The sequence below is a fragment of the Arachis stenosperma genome, chromosome 7 (assembly GCF_014773155.1).
Source record: "Arachis stenosperma cultivar V10309 chromosome 7, arast.V10309.gnm1.PFL2, whole genome shotgun sequence".
In the NCBI taxonomy this organism is placed as follows: Eukaryota; Viridiplantae; Streptophyta; class Magnoliopsida; order Fabales; family Fabaceae; genus Arachis; species Arachis stenosperma.
The window spans coordinates 78,615,051-78,628,917 of NC_080383.1; the positions used below are offsets into that span (position 1 = coordinate 78,615,051).

The 13,867-nt window shown below is 39.5% G+C and overlaps 1 non-coding gene across 1 annotated transcript; it reads right to left on the reverse strand.

Moving 5' to 3' along the window:
• Positions 1-4,491: 4,491 nt before the first annotated feature.
• On the reverse strand, positions 4,492-4,599 carry LOC130942679 (small nucleolar RNA R71). Its single transcript, XR_009071242.1, has one exon. It is a non-coding gene; the product is annotated as a small nucleolar RNA R71 (small nucleolar RNA).
• Between the last annotated feature and the right edge of the window lie 9,268 nt (positions 4,600-13,867).

The window sequence follows — 13,867 nt, forward strand, 5'->3', positions numbered from 1 at the left end:
AGTGACAAAAGAATCACTGGATTCTATTCCGGCCTGATTGAGACCGACAGATGAATTCCGCTATGCTGTGACCAGAGCTATGCAATCGTTTTCAATGAGAGGATGGGAGGTAGCCACCGACATGGTGAAACCCTACCAAGCTTGCCATGGAAAGGAGTAAAAGGATTGGATAAGGCAGTAGGAAAGCAGAGACGGAAGGGAAGGCATCTTCATACGCTTATCTGAAGTTCCTACCATGAATTACATAGTATCACTATCTTATCTTTTATGTTATTTTCGTTCATCATCATATACATTTGAGTTTGCCTGACTAAGATTTACAAGATGACCATAGCTTGCTTCAATGCTAACAATCTCCGTGGGATCGACCCTTACTCACGTAAGGTATTACTTGGACGACCCAGTGCACTTGCTGGTTAGTTGTGCGAAGTTGTGTAATGCCATGGAATTGAACTACCAAGCTTTTGGAGTTCATGACCGGGGGTTATGAGAGTTGTGAAAAGTATTGTTCACAATTTCGCGCACCACCGTGACAGGGTGCGTTGAACATTTCCACTGAGAGGATGGGAGGTAGCCACTGACAACGGTGAAACCCTTGCATACAGCTTGCCATGGAAAGGAGTAAGAAGGATTGGATGAAGACAGTAGGAAAGTGATGAGCGGATAATTTGTACGCTTTTTGGCATTGTTTTTAGTATGTTTTTAGTATCTTTTAGTTAGTTTTTAGTATATTTTTATTAGTTTTTAATTAATATTCACTTTTCTGGACTTTACTATGAGTTTGTGTGTTTTTCTGTGATTTCAGGTATTTTCTGGCTGAAATTGAGGGATCTGAGCAAAAATCTGATCCAGAGACTCAAAAGGACTGCAGATGCTGTTGGATTCTGACCTCCCTGCACTCGAAGTGGATTTTCTGGAGCTACAGAAGCTCAATTGGCGCGCTCTCAACGGCGTTGGAAAGTAGATATCCTGGGCTTTCCAGCAATATATGATAGTCCATACTTTGCCCAAGATTTGATGGCCCAAACCGGCGTTCAAAGTCACCTCAAGAAATTCCAGCGTTAAACGCCGGAACTGGCACCTAATTGGGAGTTAAACGCCCAAACTGGCATAAAAGCTGGCGTTTAACTCCAAGGAGAGTCTCTACACGAAAATGCTTTATTGCTCAGCCCAAGCACACACCAAGTGGGCCCGGAAGTAGATTTTTATGTCATTTACTCATCTTTGTACACCTTAGGCTACTAGTTATCTATAAGTAGGACCTTTTACTATTGTATCTGGAGACTCTGGTAGCTATCTTTGTTTTATGCTATCTTAGATCATTGGGAGGCTGGCCATTTGGCCATGCCTAGACCTTATGCTTATGTATTTTCAACGGTGGAGTTTCTACACACCATAGATTAAGGTGTGGAGCTCTGCTGAACCTCGAGTATTAATGCAATTACTATTGTTCTTCTATTCAATTCCGCTTGTTCTTTGTCCAAGATATCACTTGTTCTTCAACTTGATGAAGGTGATGATTGATGCCCATCACCATTCTCACTCATGAACAAAGTGACTGACAACCACTCTTGTTCTACAAGCATTCGAGGCTTAGTGAATATCTCTTGGATTCCTGATTGCACGATGCATGGTTGATCGCCTGACAACCGAGTGCTCGCCTGACAAACGAGCCAACCATTCCGTGAGATCAGAGTCTTCGTGGTATAGGCGAGAACTGATGGCGGCATTCAAGAGAATCCGGAAGGTCTAACCTTGTCTGTGGTATTCTGAGTAGGATTCAATGATTGAATGACTGTGACGTGCTTCAAACTCCTAGCAGGCTAGGGCGTTAGTGACAGACGCAAAAGTATCAATGGATATTATTCCGGCCTGAACGAGAACCGACAGATGATTAGCCTATGCTGTGACAGAGCATCAGGGACGTATTTTCACTGAGAGGATGGGAGGTAGCTGCTGACAACAGTGAAACTCTACATAAGCTTGCCATGGAAAGGAGTAAGAAGAATTGGATGAAGGCAGTAGGAAAGCAGAGAGACGGAAGGGAAGGCATCTTCATACGCTTGTCTGAAGCTCTTACACCAATGATATACATAAGTATCTCTATCTTTATCTTTATGCTTTATTCGTTTATCACTATACCCATTTGAGTCTGCCTGACTGAGATTTACAAGATGACCATAGCTTGCTTCATACCACCAATCTCCGTGGGATCGACCCTTACTCGCGTAAGGTTTATTACTTGGACGACCCAGTGCACTTGCTGGTTAGTTGTGCGAAGTTGTGTTTATGCCATGGTATTGAGCACCAAGTCTTTGGAGCCATTACTAGGGATTGTTTATGTTTTGAAAAGTATGATCACAATTTCGTGCACCAAGTTTTTGGCGCCGTTGCCGGGATTGTTCTTGTGTATGGACAACTGACGGTTCATCTTGTTGCTTAGATTAGGCATTTATTTTTTCGAAATTCTTGAAGATGAATTCTAGAGTTTCATGATGATTTGTTGAAATCTGGCTGGCTGAAAAGCCATGTCTAATCTTATTGGACCGAGGTTTCAACTGATCATCACAATAGCTTGTTGATCTCTATCAATCTTGCTATTGGAGCAATGATCTGCTAAGGCTTGGCTGGCCATTGGCCATGTCTAGTGTTTTGGATCGAAGCTTTCTTTGAAAGCTTGGCTGGCTGTGAAGCCATGTCTAATTCCTGGACCGGAGTCTTAGACTAGCATTGCACTGATTCCTGGAATTCTCATTAAGAATTTTGATATCTTTTTTCACTTAATTTTCGAAAAATACAAAAAAATTTCAAAATCATAAAATCCAAAAATTTCCTGTTTAAGTCTAGTGTCTCATCTTAAGTTTGGTGTCAATTGCATGCATTCATTCATGTGTCTTAATGGTCTTCAAGTAATTCTTGATGATTTTTGTGTTCTAATCTTTGAATTCAATTGACTTGAGTGTTTTGTGTGTCTCATGTGCATTCTCATTAGTGTCAGTAGTATACAAACTGCTAAGTTTGGTGTCTTGCATGCATTGTTATTTGATTCTTGTTGCATTTTGATTATTGAAAATCCAAAAATAATTTTAATTTGTGTCTTTTCAAGTCAATAATACAAAAGAAAAAGCTGAGCATTCAAAAATGCCCAGTGAAGAAGAGCGTTTAAACGCCAGCCAGGGTACCTGGTTGGGCGTTTAACGCCCAAAAAGGGTGCATTTTGGGCGTTAAACGCCAGAATGTATACCATTCTGGGCGTTTAACGCCAGGATGGTGCTAGGGGGAGAATTTTGTTTTCAAATCAATTTTTTTTCAAGTTTTCAAAGTTTTTCAAAATCAAATCTTTTTCAAATCATATCTTTTCAATCAAATGTTTTCAAAATCAATTTCTTTCTTTTTTCAAAGATACTTACTAACAATTAATGATTTGATTGAACATTTTTTGCCTTTTCTGTTAAGAAAGGTTTTATGTTTGAATCATATCTTTTCTTGTTAGGCAAGTCATTAATTTTTAAAATCATATCTTTTAAAATTGTTTTCAAATCATATCTTCTCAATTACATCTTTTTTAAAAAAAAAAACTAATCATATCTTCTTAACCTCATCTTTTTCAAAATAGTTTTCAATCAAATCTTTTTAATTTCTAATTTCAAAATCTTTTTCAAAAATCACTTGATTTCTTTCTCACTTTTATTTTCGAAAATCAATTAAGTGTTTTTCAAAATGTTTTCAAAATCTTTTTAATTGAATTTTCGAAAGTCCTCTTCCCTCCTTCCCACATCCTTCTATTTATGGAGTATTACTCCTTCTTAATGCACAATTCGAACTCTATCTAATCAAGTTCGAATTCTTCTCCTTCTTCTTTCTATTTTTCTTTTCCTCTGACACCTCAAGGAATCTCTATACTGTGACATAGAGGATTCCATATTTTCTTGTTCTCTTCTCTTTCATATGAGCAGGAGCAGAGACAAAGGCATTCTTGTTGAAGCTGATCCTGAACCTGAAAGGACCTTGAAGAGAAAGCTAAGAGAAGCCAAAGCACAACTCTCTTTAGAGGACCTGACCGAATTCTTCAAGGAAGAAGAACACATGGCAGCCGAAAACAACAACAATGCCAACAATGCAAGGAAGGTGCTGGGTGACTTCACTGCACCTACTCCTGATTTCTATGGGAGAAGCATCTCTATCCCTGCCATTGGAGCAAACAACTTTGAGCTTAAGCCTCAATTAGTTTCTCTAATGCAACAGAATTGCAAGTTCCATGGACTTCCAATGGAAGATCCTCATCAGTTCTTAGCTGAATTCTTGCAAATCTGTGACACAGTCAAGACTAATGGGGTAGACCCTGAGGTCTATAGACTGATGCTATTCCCTTTTGCTGTAAGAGACAGAGCTAGAATATGGTTGGACTCTCGACCTAAAGAAAGCCTGGACTCTTGGGAAAAGCTAGTCAATGCCTTCTTGGCAAAGTTCTTTCCACCACAAAGATGGAGTAAGCTTAGAGTGGAGGTCCAAACCTTCAGACAGAAGGATGGAGAATCCCTCTATGAAGCTTGGGAAAGATACAAACAATTGATCAGAAAATGTCCTTCTGACATGCTTTCTGAATGGAGCATCATAGGTATTTTCTATGATGGTCTCTCTGAACTATCCAAGAAGTCTTTGGATAGCTCTGCTGGAGGATCTCTTCATTTGAAGAAGACGCCTACAGAGGCTCAAGAGCTAATTGAAATGGTTGCAAATAACCAATTCATGTACACTTCTGAACGGAATCCTGTGAACAATGGGACTAGTCAGAAGAAAGGAGTTCTTGAGATTGACACTCTGAATGCCATACTGGCTCAGAACAAGATATTGACTCAACAAGTCAATTTAATTTCTCAAAATCTGTCTGGAATGCAAAATGCACTTGGCAGTACTAAGGAAGCTTCATCTGAGGAAGAAGCTTATGATCCTGAGAACCCTTCAATGGAAGAGGTGAATTACCTAGGAGAACCCTATGGAAACACCTATAATTCTTCATGGAGAAATCGCCCAAATTTCTCATGGAAGAATCAAGAGAGACCTCAACAAGGTTTCAATAACAATAATGGTGGAAGAAACAGGCTTGGCAATAACAAGCCTTTTCCATCATCTTCTCAGCAACAGATAGAGAGTTCTAAGCAGAGTACTTCTGACTTAGCAACAATGGTCTCTGATCTAATAAAGACCACTCATAGTTTCATGAATGAAACAAGGTCCTCCATCAGAAATTTGGAAGGACAAGTGGGACAGCTGAGCAAGAAAATTACTGAACTCCCTCCTAGTACTCTCCCAAGTAATACAGAAGAAAATCCAAAAGGAGAGTGCAAAGCCATAACCATGGCCGAATATGGAGAGGAAAGAGAGGAGGTGGACGCCACTGAGGAAGACCTCAATGGGCGTGCACCAACCTCCTTTGAGTTCCCCAATGAGGAACCATGGGAATCTGAGGCTCAAGATGAGACCATAGAGATTCCATTGGATTTACTTCTGCCTTTCATGAGCTCTGATGAGTATTCTTCCTCTGAAGAGGATGAGTATATCACTGAAGAGCAAGTTGCTAAATATCTTGGAGCAATCATGAAGCTAAATGACAAGTTATTTGGAAATGAGACTTGGGAAGATGAATCTCCCTTGCTCACCAAAGAACTGGATGACTTGTCTAGGCAGAAATTACCTCAAAAGAGATAAGATCCTGGGAAGTTTTCAATACCTTGTACCATAGGCACCATGACCTTCAAGAAGGCCTTGTGTGACTTAGGGTCAAGTGTAAACCTCATGCCTCTCTCTGTAATGGAGAAACTAGGGATCTTTGAGGTACAAGCTGCAAGAATCTCATTAGAGATGGCAGACAACTCAAGAAAACAAGCTCATGGACTTGTAGAGGATGTTTTGGTGAAAATTAAAAACCATTACATCCCTACTGATTTCATAGTCCTAGAGACTGGGAAGTGCATGGATGAATCCATCATCCTTGGCAGACCCTTCCTAGCCACAGCAAAAGGCTGTGATTGATGTTGATAGAAGTGAACTAATCATTCAAGTGAATGAAGAATCCTTTGTGTTTAAGGCTCAAGGATATCCCTCTGTCACCATGGAGATGAAGCTTGAAGAGCTTCCCTCAAATCAGAGACAAATAGAGCCCCCAAAGTCAAACTCTAAGTTTGGTGTTGGGAGGCCACAACCAAACTCTAAGTTTGGTGTTGAACCCCCACATTCAAACTCTAAGTTTGGTGTTGGGAGGTTCCCACATTGCTCTGATCATTTGTAAGGCTCAATGAGAGCCATCTGTCAAGCTATTGACATTAAAGAAGCACTTGTTGGGAGGCAACCCAATGATTATATTTTATATATTCTCTTTTGTTATTTTATGTTTTTTGTAGGTTGATGATCATAAGAATTTACAAAATCAATGAAAAAAAAGCAAAAACAAAATGGAAAACAGGAAGAAAAACAGCACACCCTGGAGGAAGATGCTGCTGGCGTTCAAACGCCAGTAAGCCTAGCAGTTGGGCGTTTAACGCCCAGTCTGGCACCATTCTGGGCGTTTAACGCCAGAAAGGGGCACCAGACTGGCGTTAAACGCCAGAAAAGGGCAAGAACCTGGCGTTAAACGCCAGGAATGGGCACCAGCCCGGCGTTTAACGCCAGAAATGGCTCAAAACGTGATTTTGAGCAACATTTGGTGCAGGGATGACTTTTCCTTGACACCACAGGATCTGTGGACCCCACAGGACCCCACCACCACCCTCTCTCTTCTTCCCCCATTCACCAATCACCTCAATACCTCTTCTTAAAGGTCATGGTGCCTATGGTACAAGGCATTGAAAACTTCCCAGGATCTTATCTCTTTTGAGGTAATTTTTGCCTAGACAAGTCATCCAGTTCTTTGGTGAGCAAAGGGGTTTCATCCTCCCAAGTCTCATTACCAAATAACTTGTCATTTAGCTTCATGATTGTTCCAAGGTATTTAGCAACTTGCTCTTCAGTGACATACTCATCCTCTTCAGAGGAAGAATACTCATCAGAGCTCATGAATGGCAGAAGTAAATCCAATGGAATCTCTATGGTCTCAGTGTGAGCCTCAGATTCCCATGGTTCCTCATTAGGGAACTCATTGGAGGCCAGTGGACGTCCATTGAGGTCTTCCACAGTGGCGTTCACTGCCTCTTCCTCCTCTCCAAATTTGGCCGTGTTGATGGCCTTGCACTCTCCTTTTGGATTTTCTTCTGTATTGCTTGGAAGAGTACTAGGAGGGAGTTCAGTAATTTTCTTGCTCAGCTGTCCCACTTGTGCCTCCAAATTCCTAATGGAGGACCTTGTTTCAGTTATGAAACTTTGAGTGGTTTTGATTAGATCAGAGACCATGGTTGCTAAGTCAGAGCGGCTCTGCTTAGAATTCTCTGTCTGTTGCTGAGAAGATGATGGAAAAGGCTTGCCATTGCTAAACCTATTTCTTCCACCATTATTGTTGTTGAAACCTTGTTGAGGTCTCTGTTGATCCTTTAATGAGAGATTTGGATGATTTCTCCATGAAGAATTATAGGTGTTTCCATAGGGTTCTCCCATGTAATTCACCTCTTCCATTGAAGGGTTCTCAGGATCATAAGCTTCTTCTTCAGATGAAGCATCCTTAGTACTGCCTGGCGCAGCTTGCATTCCAGACAGACTTTGAGAAATCAAATTGACTTGCTGAGTCAATATTTTGTTCTGAGCCAGTATGGCATTCAGAGTGTCAATCTCAAGAACTCCTTTCTTCTGATTCGTCCCATTGTTCACAGGATTCCTTTCAAAAGTGTACATGAATTGGTTATTTGCAACCATTTCAATTAGTTCTTGAGCTTTTGTAGGCGTCTTCTTCAGATGAAGAGATCCTCCAGCAGAGCTATCCAAAGACATCTTGGACAATTCAGACAGACCATCATAGAAGATACCTATGATGCTCCATTTAGAAAGCATGTCAGAAGGACACTTTCTGATCAGTTGTTTGTATCTTTCCCAAGCTTCATAGAGGGACTCACCTTCCTTCTGTCTGAAGGTTTGGACTTCCACTCTAAGTTTACTCAATTTTTGAGGTGGAAAGAACTTTGCCAAGAAGGCATTGACTAGCTTTTCCCAAGAGTTCAGGCTTTCTTTTGATTGTGAGTCCAACCATATCCTAGCTCTGTCTCTTACAGTAAAAGGGAATAGCATAAGTCTGTAGACCTCAGGGTCAACCCCATTAGTCTTGACAGTGTCACAGATTTGCAAGAATTCAGCTAAGAACTGATGAGGATCTTCCAATGAAAGTCCATGGAACTTGCAATTCTGTTGCATAAGAGAAACTAATTGAGGCTTAAGCTCAAAGTTGTTTGCTCCAATGGCAGGGATAGAGATGCTTCTCCAATAGAAGTCGGGAGTAGGTGCAGTAAAGTCACCCAGCACCTTCCTTGCATTGTTGGCATTGTTGTTGTTTTCGGTTGCCATGGGTTCTTCTTCTTTGAAGATTTTTGTTAGGTCCTCTACAGAGAGTTGTGCCTTAGCTTCTCTTAGCTTTCGCTTCAAGGTCCTTTCAGGTTCAGGGTCAGCCTCAACAAGAATGCTTTTGTCTCTGCTCCTGCTTATATGAAAGAGAAGAGAACAAGAAAGTATGGAATTCTCTATGTCACAGTATAGAGATTCCTTGAGGTGTCAGAGGAAAAGAAAAATAGAAGGAGAGGTAGAAGAATTCGAACTTATCAAAAGAGATGGAGTTCGAATTGTTCCTTGAGGAATAGTGTTAGTCCATAAATAGAAAGATGTGAGAAGAGGGGAAGAAATTTTTGAAAATAAATTAAAAACATTTTAAAAATATTTTGAAAAAAAATAGTAATTGATTTTCGAAAACCAAGAATGGAAAATAAATCAAGTAATTTTTGAAAAAGATTTTGAAATTAGAAATCAAAAAGATATGATTGAAAACTATTTTGAAAAAGATATGATTAAGAAGATATGATTGAAAAGTTATGGTTTTAAAAAGATGTGATTGAGAAGATATGATTTGAAAAGCAATTTAAAAAGATTTGATTTTAAAAATTAATGACTTGGCTAACAAGAAAAGATATGATTCAAACATTAAACCTTTCTCAACAGAAAAGGCAACATACTTGAAATGTTGAATCAAATCATTAATTGATAGCAAGTATTTTTGAAAATGGAAAGAAATTGATTTTGAAAAAGATTTGATTGAAAAGATATGATTTGAAAAAGATTTGATTTTGAAAAAGTTTGAAAACTTGAAAAAAAATTGAATTAAAAACAGAATCTTCCCTCTTGTGCCATCCTGGCGTTAAACGCCCAGAATGGTGCACATTCTGGCGTTTAACTCCCAAAGCTCTACCCTTTTGGGCATTAAACGCCCAGCCAGGCACCCTGGCTGGCATTTAAACGCCAGTTTGCCTTTCTCACTGGGCGTTTTGAACGCCCAGCTTTTTCTGTATAATTCTTCTGCTGTATGTTCTGAATCTTCAATTCTCTGTATTATTTTCTTGAAAAGAGACAAATAAACAAATTTTTTGGATTTTTAATAATGAGGAATAATCAAAATGAAACTAAAATCAAATAACAATGCATGCAAGACACCAAACTTAGCAGTTTGTATACCATTGACACTAAAAAAATGAGAATGCACATGAGAAACACAAAATACTCAAGTCAAGAGAATTTAAAGATCAGAGCAATGAAATCATCAAGAACATCTTGAAGATCACTTAAGACATATGAATGAATGCAAGAAGAACAGAAAAATGCAATTGACACCAAACTTAACATGAGACACTAGACTCAACAAGAAACATAAAATATTTTTTTGGTTTTTCTGATTTTGTAATTTTTTTTGGATTTTTCGAAAAGTAAGTGGAAAAGAAAATAAATGTATCAGATTCTTAATGAGAATTCCAGGAATCATGCAATGTTAGTCTAAAGCTTTAGTCTAAAGGAATTAGACATGGCTAGCCAAGCTTCAGCAGGACATTGCATTCAAGAGCTAAATTGATGAGAATCAATCAGCTTTGGTGATGATGAGAACATCACATTGAAACACTAGAATTCATTCTTAAGAACTCTGAAGATAAATACCTAATCTAAGCAACAAGATGAACCGTCAGTTGTCCAAACTCAACAATCCCCGGCAACGGCGCCAAAAACTTGGTGTTGTTGCCGGATCAAAACTTGGCACTGTTATTGCAAGGAACAAATGCGAAACTATAGTTAGGACATTTAATTCCCCGGCAACGGCGCCAAAAACTTGGTGCATGAAATTGTGATCAACAATGGCGCCATCAACATGGTACGCTCAATTGCAATCTCAACTCTTTATCACAACTTCGCACAACTAACCAGCAAGTGCACTGGGTCGTCCAAGTAATAAACCTTACGCGAGTAAGGGTCGATCCCACGGAGATTGTTGGTATGAAGCAAGCTATGGTCATCTTGTAAATCTCAGTCAGGCAGATTCAAATGGTTATGGGTGATTTATGAATAAAGCATAAAACAAGGATAGAGATACTTATGTAATTCATTGGTGAGAACTTTAGATAAGCGTGTGGAGATACTTTGTCCCTTCCGTCTCTCTGCTTTCCTACTGTCTTCATCCAATCCTTCTTACTCCTTTCCATGGCAAGCTGTATGTTGGGCATCACCGTTGTCAGTGGCTACAATCCCGTCCTCTTAGTGAAAATGTTCAATGCACCCTGTCACGGCACGGCTAATCATCTGTCGGTTCTCAATCAGGTTGGAATAGAATCTATTGATTCTTTTGCGTCTGTCACTAACGCCCAGCCTTCAGGAGTTTGAAGCTCGTCACAGTCATTCAATCATTGAATCCTACTCAGAATACCACAGACAAGGTTTAGACCTTCCAGATTCTCTTGAATGCCTCCATCAATTCTAGCTTATACCACGAAGATTCCGATTAATGGATCCAAGAGATAAACATTCAAGCCTTGTTTGCTTGTAGAACAGAAGTGGTTGTTAGGCACTCATTCATAAGTGAGAATGATGATGAGCGTCACATAATCATCACATTCATCATGTTCTTGGGTGCAAATGAATATCTTAGAACAAGAATAAGCTGAATTGAATGGAAGAACAATAGTAATTGCATTAAAAATACATAAGAAGAAGGTCTAGGCATGGCCGTGAGGCCAGCCTCCCAATGATCTAAGAACTAGACGTCCAAAGATGATCCTAAGATCGAAAATGATCCAAAGATGAGAATACAATAGCAAAAGGTCCTAATTATAGAGAACTAGTAGCTTAGGGTTTACAAAGATGAGTAAATGACATAAAAATCCACTTCCGGGCCCACTTGGTGTGTGCTTGGGCTGAGCATTGAAGCATTTTTGTGTAGAGACTTCTCTTGGAGTTAAACGCCAGCTTTTGTGCCAGTTTGGGCGTTTAATTCCCATTCTTGTGCCAGTTCCGGTGTTTAACACTGGGCATTCTTGAGCTGATTTGGAATGCCGGTTTGGGCCATCAAATCTCAGGCAAAGTATGAACTATTATACATTGCTGGAAAGCCCATGTTGTCTACTTTCTAACGCCGTTGAGAGCGCGCCAATTGGGCTTCTGTAGCTCAAGAAAATCCACTTCGAGTGCAGGGAGGTCAGAATCCAACAGCATCTGCAGTCCTTTTCAGCCTCTGAATCAGATTTTTGCTCAGGTCCCTCAATTTCAGCCAGAAAATACCTGAAATCATAGAAAAACACACAAACTCATAGTAAAGTCCAGAAAAGTGAATTTTAACTAAAAACTAATAAAAATATAATAAAAACTAACTAAAACATACTAAAAACACACTAAAAACAATGCCAAAAAGCGTATAAATTATCCGCTCATCAAAATACATAACTGATAATGCTCCAGGCATGGCCGTGAGGCCAGCCCCCAATGGCATATGAATTCGAAAATAGGGAAAAGGACCCCTAGTACAATAGTAAAAAGTTCTATTTATACTAAACTAGTTACTAGGGTTACAAAAATGAGTAAATGATGCAGAAATCCACTTCCGGGCCCACTTGGTGTATGCTTGGGCTGAGCATTGAAGCTTTCACGTGTAGAGGTCTTCCTTGGAGTTAAACGCCAGTTTGTAACTGGTTTCTGGCATTTGACTCTAGCTTGTAACTTGTTTTTGGCGTTTAACGCTAGAATAGGGCAGTGGTGCATGAAATTGTAAATCACACTTTTCACAATTCGTACCACTAACCAGCAAGTGCACTGGGTCGTCCAAGTAATACCTTACGTGAGTAAAGGTCAAATCCCACGGAGATTGTTGGCTTGAAGCAAGCTATTGTTATCTTATTATTCTTAGTCAGGATACCAATAGGATTCTTTAGTCTCAATTATAAAATAAAGTGAAAAGGCATAAAATAATTAATTGTTACTTAATAATGGAGAATATGTTGGAGTTTTGGAGATGCTTTGTCCTATTTATTTTAGCTTTTCTCTTGTACTCCTCTTCACACACACAGAGCTCCTTCCATGGCAAGCTGTATGTAGGGTGTCACCGTTGTCAATGGCTACTTCCCATCCTCTCAGTGAAAATGGTCCAAATGCTCTATCACAGCACGGCTAATCATCTGTTGGTTCTCGATCATTTCGGAATAGAATCCATTGATTCTTTTGCGTCTGTCACTACGCCCAATAATCGTGAGTTTGAAGCTCGTCACAGCCATTCAACCCTTGAATCCTACTCGGAATACCACAGACAAGGTTTAGACTTTCTGGGTTCTCATGAATGCCGCCATCAATTCTAGCTTATACCACAAAGATTCTGATTAAGGAATCTAAGAGATACTCATTCAATCTAATGTAGAACGGAGGTGGTTGTCAGAAACACGTTCATGGATTGAGGAAGGTGATGAGTGTCACGGATCATCACCTTCTTCATGGTGAAGCGCGAATGAACATCTTAGATAGGAACAAGCGTGTTTAAATGGAAAAAAGAGATAATTGCATTAATTCATTGAGACGCTGCAGAGCTCCTCAACCCCAACAATGGAGTTTAGAGACTCATGCCATCAAACAGTATAAAATTTAGATCTAAAAATGTCATGAGATACAAAAATAAGTCTCTAAAAGTTGTTTAAATACTAAACTAGTAACCTAGGTTTACAGAAAATGAGTAAACTAAGATGGATAGTGCAGAAATCCACTTTTGGGGCCCACTTGATGTGTGCTGGGGCTGAGACTTAAGCTTCTCACGTGCCTGGGCTGTTTCTGGAGTTGAACGCCAGGTTGTAACCTGTTTCTGGCGCTGAATGCAAGACTACAACATGGATCTGGCGTTGAACACCAGTTTACGTTGTCTATGTTCGCGCAAAGTATGAACTATTATATATTGCTGGAAAGCCCTAAATGTCTACTTTCCAACTCAATTGACAGCACGCCATTTGGACTCCTGTAGCTCCAAAAATTCTATTCCGAGTGCAGAGAGATCAGAATCCAACAGCATCAGCAGTCCTTTTTCAGCCTGAATCAGATTTTTGCTCAGCTCCCTCAATTTAAGCCAGAAAATACCTGAAATCACAGAAAAACACACAAACTCATAGTAAAGTCCAGAAATATGATTTTTGCCTAAAAACTAATAAAAATCTACTAAAAACTAACTAAAACATACTAAAATCTACATGAAATTACCCCCAAAAAGCGTATAAAATATTCGCTCATCACAACACCAAACTTAAACTGTTGCTTGTCCTCAAGCAACTAGATAAATAAAATAGAATAAAAAGAAATCAAGAAACAATAATATCTCAGAGTTTCAAGTGAAGCTCAGATTCTAATTAGATGAGCGGGACTAGTAGCTTTTTGCTTCTGAACAGTTTTGGCA